The sequence below is a fragment of the Erpetoichthys calabaricus genome, chromosome 4 (assembly GCF_900747795.2).
Source record: "Erpetoichthys calabaricus chromosome 4, fErpCal1.3, whole genome shotgun sequence".
Taxonomy (NCBI): domain Eukaryota; kingdom Metazoa; phylum Chordata; class Cladistia; order Polypteriformes; family Polypteridae; genus Erpetoichthys; species Erpetoichthys calabaricus.
This window is the reverse complement of record NC_041397.2, coordinates 332,209,766-332,230,054: the sequence shown is the minus strand read 5'-3', so window position 1 is coordinate 332,230,054 and position 20,289 is coordinate 332,209,766. Positions and strand designations below refer to the sequence as shown.

General features: G+C 40.5%; 1 protein-coding gene and 1 long non-coding RNA gene across 34 annotated transcripts in view; one reads left to right on the top strand and one right to left on the bottom strand.

Moving 5' to 3' along the window:
- Window positions 1–20,289, bottom strand: part of LOC114641392 (C-type lectin domain family 5 member A-like) — a 1,576,682-nt gene that overhangs the window by 720,141 nt on the left and 836,252 nt on the right. The window lies entirely within an intron of this gene.
- Window positions 3,642–20,289, top strand: part of LOC114644839 (uncharacterized) — a 28,115-nt gene continuing 11,467 nt past the window's right edge. The window contains exons 1-3 of the long non-coding RNA XR_003715054.2: window positions 3,642–3,920; window positions 4,013–4,039; window positions 12,375–12,413. This is a non-coding gene — a long non-coding RNA (uncharacterized LOC114644839). The remainder of the gene's footprint in view (window positions 3,921–4,012; window positions 4,040–12,374; window positions 12,414–20,289) is intronic.

Genomic DNA, 20,289 nt, shown 5'->3' with positions numbered 1-20,289 from the left:
ACTGCACAATTTCCACAGCAGAGTTCTTAATGTAGACCGGGATGTGTATCAGCTGTTTCTTCCTGAAGTTGATCACCAGTTCTTTCGTTTTTTTCGACATTCAGTATCAGATTGTTTTTATCACACCATTCCACAAATGACTTCACCTCCTCTCTGTAATCTCCCTCCCCATCACCTCGAATGAGACCCACCACTGTTGTGTTGTCCGCATACTTAATAATTTGGTTTGTGCTGAACTTGGCACAACAATCGTGGGTCATGAGCTGAAGAGGAGGGGACTTAGAACGCACCCCTGTGGAGAACCTGTGCTCAAGGAGATGATATCTGATTTATTCTTCCTTACCCATACGTACTGAGGCCTATCCGTTAGAAAATCCAATATCCAGTTTTGCATAGGTATGCTCAATCCCAATGGGCCCAGTTTGCTGATCAGATTCTGAAGGATGATGGTATTAAAAGCCGAACTAAAATCAACAAACAGCATGCAGACCATAGCGTCTCTGTTCTCCAGGTGTTCCAACAAAAAACTGAGTGCAATAGATATGGCGTCCTCTGTGGCACGGTTGGAGCGGTAGGCGAATTGGAGTGGGTCAAATGAGGAGGGTAGGACAGAAGTAATGTGGTCCTTGATCAGCCTCTCCAAACATTTCATCACTATTGGTGTTAACGCTACAGGGCGACAGTCATTCATGGTTGTGACTATGGGTTTTTTTTGGAACCGGGATGATTTCTGAGGTTTTAAAGCAAGATGGCACAACAGCCTGACACAGAGAGATGTTAAATATATCCGTAAGGACATGTGTCAGCTGCTCTGCACATCCTTTGAGTACGCAACCTGGTATCTGGTCTGGTCCAGCAGCTTTCCTTGGATTAATTCTCCTCAAAGTCCGTAGAACATCATCCGGTTCCAGACACAGTGCCTTCTCATCAGGATGAGGGGTGGCCTTCACTGGTGATGTATCATTCAATGCTTCAAACAGTCCAAAGTACTTATTTAGGTCATTCAGGAAATTGAAGCTATCATCACAGGGGTAAGAAACTGTTTTGTAATCTGTAACAGATTTAATCCCCTGCCACAATCTTCTGCTGTTCCTGTGATCTTGAAAATGACTCTCTATTTTTTTTCCATTTGCCCTTTTAGCTCTTCTGATAGCTTTATTTAGGTTGGCTCTTGCTGTTCTAAGGGCAGCTATATCTCCAGATTTAAAAGCAGAGTTTCTCACTTTCAGCAAAACTTGCACCTCAGCAGTCAACCACGGTTTATCGTTTGCCCTGACAATGATGTTTTTGGTGACGCAGACATCCTCCATGCATTTATTTATGTAGCCAAACACAGCCTCTGCGTATTCATTTATGTCTATCCTTTGATCTGTGGTAGCTGCCTCACTGAACACAGACCAGTCAGTGCACTCAAAACAATCCAGTAGTGCATTCATGGCTTCTCCTGGCCAAACTCTCACCTGTTTGAGTGATGGTTTTGATCTGGTGAGCACAGGTCTATATGCTGGGATTAGCATAATAGAGATGTGGTCTGATGAGCCAAGATGGGGACGTGGGGATGCTTTGAATGCTCCTTTAATGTTGGTGTAGACATGATCCAATATATTGGTTCCTCGAGTTGCAAAATCCACATGTTGGTAAAAATGGGGTAAACCTCTCTTCATGTTTGCCTGGTTAAAATCCCCAGCAACTATGACTACTCCCTCTGGATGTGTGGTTTGCAAATCGTTGATACAGTGGCAGAATGTGTCAATGGCTGCCTTGGTGTCAGCGTCAGGGGGAATATAAACAGCTACTATAAGTACAACGGAAAATTCCCGTGGCAAATAAAAAGGCCGGCATTTAACTACCAAAAGCTCAGTGTCTGGAGAGCAATATGTGTGGATTGTTTTTGAGTCAACACACCATCTGTTGTTTATGTAGACGATGATACCTCCGCCCCGTGTTTTGCCGCTGAGACTGCTGCTCCTGTCTGCCCGATGAATAGTTAGCCCCACTAGGCTAATGGCAGTGTCGGTTGTGGAGTCGGTGAGCCAGGACTCCGTAAAGACAAAAGCACAGCAATCCTTCATCTCCCGCTTTGATGTTAAATCCAACCGAATATAATCCAATTTATTCTCCAGTGAGCGGATATTTGCCACCAAGATTGATGGTAGTGGCGTTCTGCATGGATTAGCTTTAGCCTTAACGCTCAGCCCACCGTGGACAACCTCGCTTTTGTTTACGTATAAACCACTGCCGTTTTCTTCTCAAGGCGCAGTTAGCACTGGTAGATAATATCGGTGCTAGGCTGGCCTCATCGCTCATCCGTAGCAGTCCAAATTCTTTCAGTAGAACCATGGTATTTGGATTTACTAGTCCTTTATCCTGTTCCGTACCCAATGACAGAAGGTTTAGACAAGTATATGACTGAATTTCCATGTTGAGTGACATTAAATCACTATAAAGAACGTTTTTTTATCACGAGCCCGTGCAGCCGCAGCCTGCGTGGAGCCGCCAAGTTCAAGGTAAAAGATGTTTCAGGTGATGTATTATTGGGTATGTACGTACAACACTCATCTCGAAACGTGACATACACCACCTTTTTCTGATAGCATCTAGTCCAAGACGTGTCTGTTCTGTATTGTCATGTGACTTGTGGCATCCAGCTGTTCTCCTAATGCTTCCAAAGCCTTTTCAGTATCATTAGTACATGCTGTTCTGTATATGAAGAGTTCAGAACTCTTTATCCTTAAACCAAAGTTCACACATCTTCAGTGTGTAAGGCATGGGGATTACTACAATTGCAGGTTGGCCTTGGCACACATACAGTACAGCACTCTTTAAGTGTAACTTGTCTGACAGTATAAGTGGCCCATTTACACCAGTCACTTTTTTGGATGTTTCTTCCATAACTCCATCACTGCATTGTCATTTGTAGTCTCTTCTTGTATATTAATGTTTCTTCTCCTTCTCAGTTTCATTTGGCCAACTCTTTTGTACTACAAGTATCTTTTTATTGTCATTTGCTCATTTCTCAGTACTGCTAGAAACTAATAGTGGAGAATTTTCTTTGGGTATAAACAATGCTCTGCTGTGTAAATGGATTAGACATGGAGCAAATCCCAGTATTAGGGCCAGGCACAGAATCGGTTCTCTGTTCACTCACTGAACCCAAAGGGTCAGGCACTGATCCCTCTGAAGAAGAACACCCATGTTCCAGAGAAGTGTCCAGCCCTTGAGGGGCTGTCTTGTCTTTTGATACTGAGTCTTCTCCATCCTGGTCTTGAGTCACGTGGTCTGCTCTCGGTACTCTGGTGCAATGCCAGGATGAGCTTCATTCTATCCTTACAGAGTGTAAGGACATTCAAGTCTCAGCTCTTTCCACCTTCTGAGGAAGACTGTCAGATAGACTTGGTCACCAGGTTTGACAGGACACTCAGGCTCCTTTGTTGTGACTGGATCTCTATTCTTTTCTTGGTTCACAGACAGGGTGGCTTATCCCTTGGCCTGGGTCATTTCAGGAAGGTCCATCTTCTTTGTTCCGTCTCTTCCCTGGAGGCAGCTATAGCTCAATACTGGAACTCAAAGCCATTCCAGTAATTGGAAGTTTGGTTGTCACTCAGTTAAGGGCTTGATTTTACTCCTTCAGACATAAACCTTTTTTGTGGACTCAGTCAGGTCAGTTAGGTCTCTTTTGTGGCTTCTGTATTGCTGTAATTCTGAACAGCCCATGGCACCTGTTGAGGTCTAAACCACACATGTGTCTTGTGTGTATTTAGTTCTTCTCACCCTTAACTGATCTCCCACATTCTCATCTTTTCCTTTTTTTTCAGTTTTCTCCCCAGGAGTTCCAGGCTGGTTGGTGGTCTTCTGGTTATCGTTGCTTCTGTATGTGGCAGTGGCAGCTTTGCTGATATTTCAATGGAGGAGAATGAGAGGTGCGTGCAGAACCTACTGCTGACCGTCTTACTTTGGTAAGGTAAAGATCTGACAATCATTCTCATGATATTCCTGTATTTCTTTATTCTAGAACATAAAGCAAGATATGACTCCAAAGGTAAGGACACTGCAGTGCAATCCTTCACTTACTCCAAAATCTTTATCAAAAACAAATAAAAAGCTCACAGAGGGTCTCTGGAATTCAAGTCAAAAATAGACAAAAGTGATCTCTACACTGCCTGACAGTTTAGACTTTTATGCAAAATGTAATTTATTTATGAAATGCTATATTTGTTACTCCAAACTCTTCTTGATTTTTGCATTATCACAAATAATATTGAGGTTTCATGACAAAAACAGAAATTTGACGAGCTGTCAGCAGAATGAAGGAGCCACCAGCTGTTTAGAAATCCAGACCCCTACAGGGAGGTCTGCCTTGTTGGGTTATGTGACTCTCATGTTTTGTTATATCAGATACAGTCCTGGAGATCAAAGAGTTTTGTTTTGTTTGTCCATTGAGTTTGTTTTGTGCAGTTCAGGCTCTGATGTTTACTTGAGTCTGTCCTCAGCGTCCATTTTCTGATGTCTTGCCTGCTGTTACACTTCAGTTATTGGGCATCACTCCGGGGTCTTGTAAAATTCAAATCTATGAATGGCGGTGTGCTTAGAGAAGCTGCTGTGCATATTCTTGAGGGCTGCATCTTTTTGCACTCTATTTGTCTTGTCTGATTATATATATAAGGGTATATATAAAGTTCACGTATGTCCTGTATTAAATAAAGAGTCAGCACTCTTATGGCCTCTCTGCACACGCAGAATAACACCATGGAGACTCAAGAATATTAAAGGGTGTGGATGTGATTATTGTTTGAAAATATAATGGAATAAATATTTAAAGAAAACAGAATGGCAGAAAAAAAGCCTTTAAATGAATTCCTGCATACATGGATAATAACAGCATTCATTTTTATTGCACTTTATCTTACATGACAGCAGCTCAAAGTGCTTCACAATAATAATATTGGCTAAACAGAATTACAAAAGAAAGTAAAAACTAAGGAGCACTTACCTATAACAGCAGAGAATCAAAATGTCCAACCTCATAGCAAAAACTCCAGTCAGATGGCCAAGGAAAAGGGGAAAATAAAAATGACAGGTGGTGAGGACACAGGAGACAAGAAACATCCAGAGGTTCAAGGCAGCTAATCCAGACACTGTGGAGTCCATCAATGTGCCACCATTAACGGGACCCTCACTTCATCTTCCCAGAATCTCAGGGGCTGCACGTATGCATCCTTATGCCAGGGGGGCAGCAGCATATAACACTACCACTGAATACTAGGAAAGAAAAAAAGAAACAAAAGTCACAAACGTAGAACCCTCAGGGGTATCCAAGGCTGATCTAGGACTGACACCCCCCCCATCTTATGTGACAATCCACACAGTTATTTGGAATTTCTAGTGGTGTCACATCCATAGTCCTAAAAAGTGAACACAACTAACAGCACCAGACAGTACAGAACACCATCTGGACGTTATAAACTGTAGTAGTGACTACTGATATGCAGCACATGACATAAATATTTCACTTTTTATCTGGTTATGAGTTTAGACCATTGTGAAGCTTCAACTCACCCAGTTTCATTGCGGCCTCACGTCTCCTCGCCAATGACAGCATAGGAGTGCGGACCACTGATCTGACTCCAAATTGCTGATTTTAATGTAAAAGACCAATTTTGGCTTTATGATATAAACTAGCAAAATACCCGCGCTTCGCAGCGGAGAAGTAGTGTGTTAAAGAGGTTATGAAAAAGTAAAGGAAACATTTTAAAAATAACGTAACATGATTGTCAATGTAATTGTGTTGTCATTGTTATGAGTGTTGCTGTCATATATATATACATATACACATATACACACACATATACACACATATACAGATATATTATATATACATATACACATATATTTTTTATATATATATTTTTTATATATATATATTTATATATATATATACACATACATACATACATACATACATATACACACATAGATGCACTTACAATAACATAGAAATCAATATAAACAACATTAACATCATTATCATATGAGAATATGAAGTAATATATAAGAAGCACATTTCATATAAATATAAATTATTAAACAGTAAAATCTTCTTCTGTAATTTGCTACCGTGGCTTTTCGTTGGTCTGTCCAGGATTTTAAATCACCTGTAGCTTGCAAACCGTTTCACCTATTGACTTGAAATCTGGTACACATATAATACGTCACGTCTGCTATCCGCTTTATGGGTGATGATTGTACTACTCTTTTTATGTTTATTTTATTTTAGAATCAACTCCTATCTGCGCACACCAGGGCGGCCGTGGGCAGATGCGTATGGTGTATTCACTCCATGTTATCGTGCATTGCGCTGTCACTGGTATTTTGATAAAAGAATTTGAACAATATATAAGAAGCGTATAAATTATTAAACAGTAAAACATTAACATTTAAGAAGTAAAGTTACATTGAGTACTACTGCAGTGCCTTCGGGTATACCTCATTTTTTCTTTGCCCATTACATGCTTAAATGTATACATTTTTTGGTGTACCTACCCGAGAACACGCGACATATAACCGAGCGTGGGAGAAGCATGGATTTTAAACATGCGTTGAGTTCATCTGCTGGTCTCCCTTGTGGAATAACTGGTAATGTTTGACTAAAATCTACAGCGAGTAAAACGACATTACCTCCTTTTTTTTTTTTACGATCTCTGAGATCTTGCTTTTTTCGGTTCAAGGCTTCATAAGCTCTTTTATGTTCCATGGTGTACTTAATAAGTACTAATTATCCCAAACCATCATCTTTGAATGTTGCAAGACTTTCGCCTTGTATGTAGATCGGGGTAATTACATTCATTGCATTCGTAGTCTGAATCACAATCTGATTGTATGGGTGGTTACCTGGCACTGTAGGGTTGCCACCCGTCCTTTAAAATACGGAATCGTGCCGCGTTTGAGAATGAAATTGCATGTCCCGTTTTGAATCAATACTGGACGGGATTTATCCCGTATTTTTTTTATCATTTTTTTTTTAAAGCAGCGTGTCATGCAAATCATCCCACACGCATTTTATGAAGATGCCTCCTTTCCTACTTTTGATTGGGTAATACTTGATGTCATCGTTAGTTTGATTGGTCTTTTTAACTGTCCAGTGAGGAGGGCGTGTCTTTTAAGTAGAGTCTGCAAAGTGTTGGCACTGAGATGTGGCGTCAGCGCCATAGTTGAAGCCCCTAACGTTGCGGTCAGCAAGTCGGCTAACATCCGCCATGTGCCGTCTTTCAGTTGCGAGAAGCAGATCATAGAATGGTTGAAACTGTTGCCCCTAACGTTGCGCCACGGCGTGTGGTTCGTTTATACCTCGTGTCTTCTCATTAAACTTTTATCTCGCGAATATGTTATTGCAATCCGCAGCGGGAGCGTTTCTATAAACTTAATTTAAACTTACGTTTTACACCGTGCTTTGTTTCCCTTATGAACATGCTTGTATGCTTCACTCGCTCCGTTCTCAATTGTTTAATTAATTTTTTACTCTTCGCTGTTTGCGGCTCTTCCTCCATTTCCCCCTACTTCGTTCTTTTATCTCGCGAATATGTTATTGCAATCCTTAACGGGAGCGTTTCAATAAACTGATTGAAAATAGTTTTGCATTTACCTTTTTAGTAAAAGGCGAGCTTTTAAGCCTGAGAAATCACCCCGTAAATGCACACGTTTAATTGCACATGTGTTAATATGTATGGTTACACAGTATTAAAAGACAGTGAACAACGTCAGTTACCTTTGTTCCCGCGTTTGATAAAAGGTGAGCTTTTAAGCCTGAGAAATCACCCCGTAAATGCACACGTTTAATTGCACATGTGTTAATATGTATGCTTACACAGTATTAAAAGACAGTCAAAAATTAACGTCATTTACCTTCGTTCCCGCGTGTGACTCGTGCTGTAAATCTCTTCCTTGTTTTTAGTTCACGTGATTACGTAGGAGGCGTGATGACGCGATACGTGACTCCGCCTCCTCCATTACAGTGTATGGACAAAAAATATGTTCCAGTTATGACCATTACGCTTTGAATTTCGAAATGAAACCTGCCTAACTTTTGTAAGTAAGCTGTAAGGAATGAGCCTGCCAAATTTCAGCCTTCCACCTACACGGGAAGTTGGAGAATTAGTGATGAGTGAGTCAGTCAGTCAGTGAGTGAGTGAGTCAGTGAGGGCTTTGCCTTTTATTAGTATAGATTACTTTTTTTAATATCTGAGTTAGCTTGACTTGCTATCATTTGTAAAGCTTTAGATTACACACCCAGTCACCTGTAGGGGGAGCACCAGAGCCCCAAACCCCAGACAGATTCAGATTTAATTTTTATTTTAAAGAGAAACCTTTACAAAGTCTTTTTCAGGGTTTCACAAAACCAAACAATTCCATTCTTTCTCTTTTCTCTTTGTCTTTTTCTTTTTCATCCTCCACTCCTCCCAGGCAAGCTCTGTCCTTCCTCAACACCCGACTCCAACTCTCCAGGGTGAGGCAGACCAGCTACTTTTATGCAGGACCCCAGAGTACTTCCAATACTAGGATATTGCCTGGAGGAAGCTCTTCTGGGTCAGGCAGAAGTCCCGTGAAGTAGGGACAGCAAATCCCGGCAGCTCCCCCTTTTGGCCCCCACTTAACCCAGCAAGTCTGCCCAACGCATCTACAGTTCCCAGCATGCCCTGTAGGTGTGCATATGGGTACCTCAGCCCGGGAATGCTGCCACCTAGTGTGTCAGTGGATAATACAGTCTGGGAAAGGCAGGCTCCCCATGCCCTTCCGTTATACTGGCCTGCCAGGTTTGTGAGGGTCTCCTGTGCTTTTATTTTTATGATGGCATCTCAAGCAGGCCTCCTGGCTGAGGTTTGGACTGCCGTGTCTACCTTCTGGCCACTCACTACCTTGGGCTCCTGACCAGACAAGGAAATAAGGACCGTCCTGGTTCAGACAACAGTCTACACCTGCAATCCATCAAAATCCTTAGAAAGATACACAGCTCTGGCTAATAGTCACTTTTAAGTGTAACGTCAGAGGTCATGTGCTGTTTAACTTGTGTGTACTTTATCATCAAACCTCAGAGGCTAAGTAGCTTTCTTAGATTGTGTTACACAAATAAAAGGCTATATGCAGCCTCAGAGGCGAAGCTCCGTTCCTTAGTGTGTGTTTCAGTAGAAAACCTCAGAGGCCGGGCAGCTTAACTTAGCGTGTGTTACATTTAATTTAAAGCCTAAAGAATACTCATCAGATATGAATATTCAGACTGCAAATCTCAGAGGCTGAGTTCCAGTGTGTGTCCACAGTTAATGGGGCCATATCAGTATGGCATGAATTACAAAAATAGCTGGGAATTAATCAATACAATAATTAACAGTTTACTAATAGCAGACTCATAATTATATACAGTAATGGAAAAGACTGAAGTTATACAAACAATGAAGAAAGGAATACTAGAATCGCATGGACATGTATTCATGAAGAAAGAATGAAGTGTCTTCTCCTCACATCTCTAAGCTTATTCTCTTATATGTCAGGAGGTTAAAATCATTGAACTGGGACAACGTGTGGCTCTAAAATCTAAAATCCCAGCAGTTCCATTTGCTCCCTGGAAATACAAATAGAGGGGAAGCAGGCCAACAGTTTAAAGTCAAAAACCCCAGTTATACCCCTAAAAGAGCACACCTGGGACCTGCTCCATTAATGTGCACAAATATAGAAAGATATGGCAGAGACATAAAAACAGAAACAGGTCCTTGTGAAAACAGTCCAGAAAGATTCACCATACCATCTGCATTCATTTTAGACCAAACATGTCTTTGAAAATATCACACATGTCACAGAAATTCTTAAATTAATTCTAATGAACTAAGAAGCAATAAAACTGATGGACTGTCCATTTGGTGAAGTGAAGGAAGACCCCAGACATCTGTGTGTTCCTGGTGCAAGGCCCGTCTTTTTCTAAGGTAGAACAGTTCTGTCAAGAGAAAGGGAACAAGCAGCAGGTTATTATTGATACAAATGTCTCTGCCTTCTGCCACAAGATCTAATTTACTATAAATGAATGCAAATACAGCATTATTATTATTATTATTATTATTATTATTATTATATAAATATATGTTTGACCATGTAGGCTTGCACTTATACCCCATCTTACCCAGTCATATATCAACCTAAACTTAATTTAGATTAGATGGAGAGACCGACATGAATCAGAGACTGTGTGTTTGACTAGAAGGACTGCAGTAGAACAAAATGAAGCCCCCCGAGGGTCCAGTAATTCTTATTTTGAGTGACCAGTAATAACCAAAACAGATGTCTATCTGGGTGACTGTGCTCTTTGGTTTGAATCCCTGCCCGTTTCTTGACCCCTGAGGTCCACTGGTCCTCAATGGTGTGCAGTTTCAGGCCTACAATCCTTTCTGCTGTTCTCATAACACACTGAAGTGTACATTTTGAATGCTGTGCCATCAAGCAGTTCCACAAGAAGACTGAGAAGAAGGTGCTAAACCACTGCTGCTACCTTCGGCTGATGGAATTTAACAGAAAATACTACAGATCAGAGCAAAGCCTGGCAGCAAACACGTGCCAGCAGAGCAGAATCAAGAACTAAATCAAATTAAAGGAAGTTAGTGTGGCCCACAGTGAAACCTCATTTTATTAAAATAAGATGGCTGTCAGGCAGGGGACTCTCGATCAATGACCTTTGGACAGGACTAGTTCCTAAAATTGGACATTTATAAAGTTTTCAGTTCAATTAACTTTATTTTTTTATTTTTATGTGCTCTGTAATGATTGCAGGCTAAGAGTGCTGTGACACTTCACAAATAAAAGTAATTTTAAACTTTACAAATTACTAATTACATATTGAGTACACATACATATTTACATATATATATATATATATATATATATATAGTAACGAAAGGCGCTATATAGGCACCTGGCCTGACACAGAAGGAGATGGAGGCACGTATAAAATAACACTTTTATTTTTCTTCAGCTGGAGGGCACATCTTCCCCGTGTCCCCCAGCCACAACACAGTCCCAAGTGTAACACCTATACACCATACACTTCTTCTCCTGCACTACCACTCCTCCCAGGCAACCTCGTCCTCCTCCACCTGACTCTGGCCAATGAGTGGTGGTCACTAGCTCCTTTTATTGGGTACCCGGAAGTGCTTCAGGTGCTTAATTACTGACATCTGGCTGCACTTCCGGGTGTGGCGAAGCCAGTGCCCAAAAGGGGCCAGCAGTTCCTGCTGCAGCATCCCCTGGCGGCGCCTGCAGAACCCAAAAGGGCTGCATCAAACTCCAACCCCCATGAAGCCCTGGCACCACTGCAACCCAGGGAGGCTGCCATCTAGCGTCCAGGGGGAGATACTGGGTTTCCCATCCTTGCTCCCCCGGACCATATGCTGCAGGGGCGTCCCGGCTGGGCATGGGCCCCAGCTGCCTGCCACAATATATATATTTATATATATATATATATATATATATATATATATATATATATATATATATATATATATATAGTAGGAAGAGAACGGGCATCCCGGATGAGATGGGGAAAAATACATTACCCAGATGGGAGGCCAGAGTGACGACAAAAGCAAATTGGTCAGTGGATTGGAAAAATAACTTTCTGTCCAGCAAACAGGAGATAATGGTTGTACCAGCAGATCCTGAGATTTGGAAGAGGTTCCAATCCCAATACGCCACGTGACCGTGGTTCTCATATAGCAACCCACACCAACAGGGGTGCTGGGGAATTGGAGTCCAGAAGGGCAGCCCTGTCTGGATGCCTGGGTCTCATTAGGGGTGCTGTTTTTTTGGGAAGACCTCCCTACTTTCTCGATGGCTTCCCAGAACACATGGAATGGCACTGAAGGCATTCGTGGGTCCAACAATAAAGGGAGTTCACTGCATCACTTCCAGTAAGTCCGAGTGGCAGTGGGAAAAACTCAGTGGAGGTAGAAAAGGAGGAAGAATTGTTGGTTTATTGTGCTTTATTATAGTATTGTGGCTGGTTATTGGAGTGAGGTCTATGAAGAAGTGCTGAGGAGTATAAAAATCTGTCTGTGGTTTTGGGATCTCTGATGCCCTCTTGTAGTCACTATATACATATACTATACTATATATATATATATATATATATATATATATTTGCAGTTGGAGATCCACAAAGGGAGAAAAAACGAATCACGTATCATAAAATAGTTTTATTCCTGTATAGATTACTATTATAGAAACAAAGGATCTCCAGCAGCCTCTCCCAAAGATGGAGCTGGCTTGAACATGTGAGTAGTTGTTTTCTTCAGATTTCCAGCCTAAATTAAACTAATTTATCTTCTCTCTTTTCTCCACAGCTTTCTTTTTACAACTCTGTTACCTGAGAAAGGAAACTGGTAAGAAAAAAATGTCTGAGTTACAAAAATACAAACCATAAGTCAAGAAATATCTGAAGTGTTTAGTACTAGTGCTGATTTTGTTAGCGAGGCCTTTACTTCCTTCTATTTCCACAATTGTACATTTTGTGTTATTTGTATTTTTTGTTTCAGATAATATTCTGTTTATCCACTTATTTGTCTCCTCAGCGTACCCAAGCATGAAACACACATTTTGTGTTTTTTTTATGACACATCTTCTTATTAAACTCCACAGCTGTGTTTCTCAACCTTTATTTTTCCAAGGACCCACCCCCCCCCCCCCCACACCTTACTTACAACATAAAAAGAAAAAAGGAAACAGCATTTTTAGGGATAAATAAATTACCAAAATACAGAATTTGTTGCTACAGATATTTTTGATAGCAACAAATTGTCCTCCAACTCCCATTGCTTTAGTATGACTTCTTAAAGCATAAAGTGATGAAGTATTTCTGAAAAATAAATAAATCAAAAGTCATTTTTAAAATTCAGAATTATTTTCATAAACACAGAAGCTACTTGGTAATCCACTGGGTTGAGCCCTGGAGCGACAGGCACATTTAACACGAGTAGAAATTGAAATGCGTCCATTGTAATAAATAGTGGTCAGTAGCCACGGTGCTGTGCGGACACTAAATGTAGAATTGCTGTTTGTATGTGGAGAGTCCATCAGGTCTCCGTCTGGACAGTGAAGACTCATGTCATGTCATGTAAATGTAACCCAGCTAAACCATAGAGAATACCGTCTGTATGTGAAACACACTTTAAAGGGGGTCCCTGACATACTAACACTCACTGTGTAACCGTGTGTAACATGTTTTGAGCGCTGTTGATGTTGGCCTCATACATTTTCTATAAGTTTGATGTTCCTGCTGTAGCTTGATTTTCAGTGATTTAAGATCTTGACTCGGTTAATATAAATACTTTCTGTCATCTTGCAGTTCCCAGGGTCTGCCTAGTGGGCTGCGGCGTCCCAGTTAAGAATCACTGCCATAAAGGGTCTCTTTTCAACGTTATTAAGTGTCTTTTGAGATGAGGTTCTTTATCAACGGCTTGTTTCACATCTCATTTGTATTTAGTTATCGTCTGCTCCACAGCAACTTTAGTCTTTAAGCTCTGGTCTGAGGGTCTCACACCACCAATAAATACTGCAGAACTAAAATTACTGAGACATCTGAAATGAAGCCCTCCAATCCACCCAAGAAAGTTGGTGTTCACTTTCAGTACCAATAACAAATTAGGAATTCAAACCCAGTCTGATCCTTTATTTAATTCATGAGCACTTCATTATGCTGTTAATAACTTCTGCTCAGACAAAAATGTAATATCTTTAATTTCATTCAACTTTCACCACAGTGTAGTTAAGGCTGACACAAGAGCACAGCTCAGTTATGGGGTCCCCTGCAGCCTGAACAGGGGGGGGTGCACACTCAGTGTAGTTCACCATATTGTTTCTTTTTATCTGTTCTTTTCTGTACAATACTTAAAACATTCAATTTATTGCATGGGCCGTGTGAATGTGCAGCCTGTAAATGACATTGTTGTTTGTAACAAGTCCAAGAAAAACACAATTCAGTGTTAGAACTTTATTGTCTGGCTATGCCTTTCAAGGTAAAACTATATTAATAAAATTAAAAAACAAATTATTAATAATATTGCTAGAGTACTGCATTCTCCATCGTCCCAAAGTGAACATACGAGTGGTGATAATCTGGAAAACAAATTCTTGAGTGAATGAAACACATGGGAAGCCGAGTTCAGTTTCAGTTTCATGTTACCGTTGTGTGATATGTATGTTGTGCATTAGTTTATAGCGGTTTACGTTTATTTGAGTTTATTTAATTTCTTATTGGTTGGAGTTTTTAGGTCCCCATTTTCTTTGGGGTTAACTTTTATTTCCACCCTCTCAGCCTGTTTCAGTTTGTATGTTTGACTTTGATGTAAATCCTCCAAAACTTTATGCGAGATTACAGATCAAAGTGTTACGTTCACCTCTGATTAAAGCTAACATTTTAACAAGATCTGCTACACCAAAGATTATATTTATACCAATAAGAAAACGCAAAAATATTGTATACAAAAAAGCACGTACTTAGTTCCATAGGACTTCTGATACATCTGATTAACTGATGACACTACAAATGAGGCCCATTATGTTAGGAAATGTCCCAGGCAAAGTGTTAATGTAAGAACAGCGTGCCATAAACTCAAAACAAAAATAAATTCATCAGTAAGTACGGATGATGACAATGATGACAAATTACCACAAGAGGGCGCTCAGAACTAAGAAACTGCAAATCTTTTTCCCTTTTTGCAATGTTGCAGTAGGAAACAGAATCAGAGCTGATGTGAATTGGACCAATGGGGGGCTAAACTGTGCTAAACTCACACCGAGCAACAAAATGCAATTCAGTTCAGTTTGTCTTGTATGGCGCCCTTCACTGAGTTCACAGGTATGCATAGACACAAATGCAGATGTTCAAAAATCCAAAATGAGGGGGAATAGACAGATAGTTTAGAGGGTTTTAATTATGTTAAAAACATCCCTGTAGTATCCTCTCATTGGTTCACTAATTACGTAGATATGGTAATCGGCTAATGAGTGGACCACACAAACTTAGCTCAATGTCTCCAGCATGAGGGTCCTGCAGTGGTCCAGTGCCTCAGTGCTGCTGGGACAGACTGAAATAATCAAAGATCAAATATGTGTGAAGAAGCTGGAAGTGATTGGTAATGATGGGTAATAGCAGCATGGAGGAGTTTATGAACGAGCAGAGAACTGCTGTCTACTGGGGGGAATTAAACCTGGTGGCGTTGCTGTAAACAGTCTGGGGGCTTCAGTAGTGAACTATTTAAGAGAGCAAAGAAAGAGAAAATCTTGTGTTGATGTGAGTATGATGGAGATAGGCAGCACACTACATGGCTTCTAATCAAACTTAGAGACTGCAGTTGCTGATCTCCTTACCTTGAGGATGTCAGATTACATAACTACTTAGTGATTTCAGGGGGCAACAAATGACATGACTTTACAGCAGTTTCACATTTCCAAAGTATTGTAAGCTCACCTCAATCTGACAGCCAATAACGTTCAGTCTGACCATGGTGGTGCTGCGTGAAGGTTTTGCAGGTATTGCAAGTTTGGCTGCTATCTCCGCTCTTTCATTTTCCCTTTTTAATTTTCTCATAGTATGAAAAACACAAGATTTCCATGAATCGCAAGTGATCAACAAAGAGACTTTAGAATATTTCACATCTGCCAAATGTTCAGATCTCACACTTTTATACATGCAGCAAGTCATTTATAGTAAATGAGTCTTTGAGGCACAAATGAGATTTGGAATTAAAGAAATAAACTTTGAACAGAGCTCTCAATTCACTGTGGGTTGAGGGTTCCTGAAGTTAGGAGTCAGCAGCTGCCTTGTCATCTTCACCACTGCTGATGGTTCCTTTAAGCTGGACCCTGACTGACTGCATTATCAGCTTTGACCCGGCCAGTACGGCTGTTCAGCTAATTGTGTCCACATCTCAGGTTAGTCACTTCAGTGTTACACTGCTCAGAGCCGTTCAGTGAAGAGACCTGCAGAAAGAGAAGCAGCACTGGCAGTCATGTCATCAGCAGACTGAAAGGAATGACAAGGGTCACAGGTCACTCATCACTAGCCAGAGTTGCCATTGTCATGGAGAAAACTTCACTCTCTTAGAAGAAGGCAGTCTTGGAGTCCAGATGGGAATGCAGAAGAACATCTTGATTACACAGCAATGTAACAACGAGACTTCACTATGGTGCAAGTGCTGTAACTAGGAAGTGCTTCAGTTTAGATTACATTTCTTACCATCTTTGCAAATTACTCTCCTCCTTCTAGTTCTTCCCACAATTATGTCCAAGCCCACTAATGTCTATCATCTAGTGTCCATCATCTCACCAAAACTTGCCAACATTACTCCTTACCCTGCCTGAGACTTATTCATTGATCAATTCAGAACATTAAAGTCAAAATCAGGAGGACCCACACATGAGGTACTGGGCCGCTCAAACAACAGTTACTTGATACAGAAGCATCTCTCACAGCTAAAGTTTTAAGAAGCTGACTCTCTAAGACAATGGCATGTAGTTTTCTCACAGTACACACTCTCCTTGGCTTGTCATCACCTCATGCTACAGTCCGAGCAAACAGGCAAGAAAGCAGGAGCCTACAAGTGAAGGTAGACGGCCTTAAGCTGACAGCACAGCCAGTTTTAGAAAAAATGAAATCTCAGGCACAAGCCTTTAATGATGAACTCTTATATGATGTAGAGCTAGCTAATACAACACGTTTGACTTTAATTTGACTAAATAGCATCGATACATAAGAAAACATTGATACATAGATTTAAACTCTCTGTGTATTTTCTAAAATAATGGCCAGTCCAGCTCTCTAAAGATTAAAATCTCAGCGCTGTATTTCTAAGATTTTGTGCTGTTTAGCTCTCTCAGAGTACACGGTGTCTTTGACTTTTTATTATCTCACCAAAGTTTTAAGCTTAGCAGTCAAAATTAAAAATAGACAAACACCAGCAGCCTTTGTATTGACAAAGAAATGGTGTCTTGAGAATATAAGCAAAAGCTTTTAATAATTCAAAGCTAATGACTTAGAGCACATTGATCCCTAAATTTAAATTTTATGTACCATCTGAGCACAGAGTTCACCCAAATTCAGTTGAGCCCTGCAGTGTACCCAATGGTCCTCATTCCTGTCCTGCCAGTGCCTCCATTTTCATGAGCATCTTTATATTGTTTATGGCAGTAACCCTGTTGTGTTGTAAACATACATAAATTCAAAGGTTTGGGGTCTCTTGGTAGGAACCCCATTTGAGTTCCCTCCTGTCAAAACAAATAAAGAAAAGGGCCACACAAACGGTTTATTATTTAACAGGATGGCACTGGCGTGTCTCCTTCAGTATGGGTCATCAGACCGACATCGGCTCCCTGTTATGGTCCAGTTTTAAAATGTGACGCCTAAAGAGTTGGGGTCTTTGCTGCCACAAAAGAGATGTCAGAGTTCTATTTCTTGGGTAGCAGCTTTAAGGTTGGAGGTTAACATGGGAAGTGTGTTAGCGATGGTGTCACACCAAATTCCTTAACTATTTCCTTAACTTCCTAAATTGGACCCCACAAGAGCCTCACCATGGTCAAACATGTGACGACACCCCCCTTTAGCCGTGCCCTAAAAGCACAAGTGTACCTAATGAGCCACTGCGTGGAGAATCCTTCAGCGATGAACTACGTTAAACCTGTAGGGCTGTTTATCCAAAAACATCTTCATGGTGGGCCGTCCACTGAAATGGAGCGTGGTCCATGACGAATGTAAACCAAGAGCCGAGTAGGTCATGTTGAAGTTGTGTAACTAGAACTAGAACTAGAAACCTTCAAGCCTACGAAAAATCTTGTAATCCCGGCCCACCTTAAGTTCCTTCACACCTCTCCTCATCAGCGTCTTTTGTTTTGTAAATGTGTCGATCAACACAAGCAGCCTGCTGTCCCAACACCTCATCTCGACGGAGCTCAACTCAGGCAAAAAGTTCTCCCAGCTCAAGCCTTGTTTATCTTGTTGTGAGGTGCCTGGGGTTGTATTGGATAAATAATACAATATCGTTATTTGGAACACATATATTTCTTGCGTGTTCTGTGTCTATACTGTAAGTGTTGGACAACAGGAAATGCGAGGCAAGAAATGCTGAACACATACTGTACCTAAAGCGGAAACTTTTACCATGTTATACTAATAATGGCGTGAAGTGTGTAATGTGTGAAGACTTTAGTCCAAATATCAAATAAATATGTGTGCTTTTATTCAAAAATATAACAAAAGAAAAAAACATTCAATTTACATGGTGTTGTCAATGAGTTACAAACCCAAACTCAAATGTCAATCAACAGAGCATTGCTATGTCTTCTTGGATGGAGCAGAGGTAAGAACTGCTGCCTTATCACCAAATGGTTTCCAGTTCGAGTCCAGGGATTCTGCGCTTTGAGTAGTGATCTGCTATTATTATTACTATAATATAATAAAAACATACATTTGATTTCAGTCTGTAACACTCGGTGTAAATTTTTTATACTTGTAAAAGTTAGTGCTTGTTTTGTTATTATTCAGTTTTATTCCCTCATTGGCGTTCACGTGGTACAACGAACTTGCCTCTCCCTCTCTGAGTTGATGCCATTTATCTCCATTCTTTTCACAAGAGCAGCAATGACCAGAGTTTGTGTTGTGGCTGACGCCTGCTAATAACTGTTTGATGTACCGGCAATCAAAGATATGATGCTGCATGCTTCTTGTGCTGATCGACACATTTGCAAAACAAAAAACGCTGATGAAGAGGTACGGAGGGTTTTAAGGTGGGCCGGGATTACGAGTTTTTTCGTAGGCTTCAGGGATTCTAGTGTTAATGACATTGGCTTCTTTCTCCACTGATTCATACCTGGTTTCTCAATCCAATGGTTTCCAGATGAGGCGGAGATTCAGCTCCACTGATGATGTGATTTACATTATAAAATGGGAGAAATCAGTCTAGACTCTGAAACAAAAGCATGCTTAACGTCACTAAAGGCTTTTTCAGTTGTTGACACCCATTCCGCAGTATTTGGATGTCTTGGAAAGATAGAGTGCAACTAATTAGTTTTGGCTAAGGCCAGTTTTGTATTGATTTTAGTTTGGAGACCTTTGGTTTAACCCATTTCTGACCTACTACACAACACAAAGAATTTTGCTATTGTAAGACCTAAATAACACTTCCTAGAGTGAATGTGAAGGTGGGCCTGTTGAAAGATCTACAGCAGGCATGTGCAACCTTGACAGGACTATGGGCCGGATTAGAAAGTAGAAAGATTACGCGGGCCGGAGTACTTCAGGATATATATGTATTTCTGAAAATCGAAAATGCAAGAAGGCCAAAAAAAAAAACAACAAATATTTATTAATATATTATTTAATAAAAACTCTTTATTAATGCGACGATTGAGATTGCATGGTGGTCACAAGCTTATCAATATTAGGAGATATTGTGGACGTGGAAACTCGCAACGTGTTTTCTAGGTGCTCATCAGTAATTCGCGTCCTGGTTTTGGATTTTACGAAGTTCATCCTTGAAAAAAGTTGCTCGCATTTATAGGTGCTGCCAAATAGAGTCATTCTTTTCTGAGCAAAAGCTGTGAGCTTTGGAAACTTGTCACGTGGGAAATAGTTTTTATAAAAGTCAAGTAATTCAATATCATTGAATTTTGATTTCAGGACAAGGTTCTCTTGTAGTTCAATTAATTCCATTTGCAATGAAAGTGGAGCTAGTTCGACATCAACATCAAATGGACAAGAGAAAATTTGCAAGTTTGCTTCTTGATTTTTAAAATCACGGAACCTAGTGTTGAATTCTCCACTCAATGAATTTAATTCATTCGCAAACGATTCACAATCAAAATCTTCGTGGTTCGCAAGTGTGGGAAAATGATAAGTATTGCCTTCCTTTAATTGGCTTTCCCAGAGTCGAAGCTTATTTTGAAATGATTTTATGTGTCCATAAAGCTCATGAATCATTTGTCCTTGAGTTTGTAATTTAGCATTAAGTTCATTTAGATGTGTTGTTAGGTCGACAAGAAATGCAAGATCACACAGCCAGGGTTTGTTTTCTAGATCAGGAATAGGTTTTCCTTTCATGTCCATGAAAAGAGATACCTCATTTCTCAAATCATAAAAACGTTTCAACATTTTTCCCTTGCTAAGCCAACGCACTTCACAATAAAATGTAAGATCTTCATGATCAGAAAGAACATCAGCCAGAAATTCTTGAAATTGGCGGTGATTTAGCGCCCTGGATTTAATGA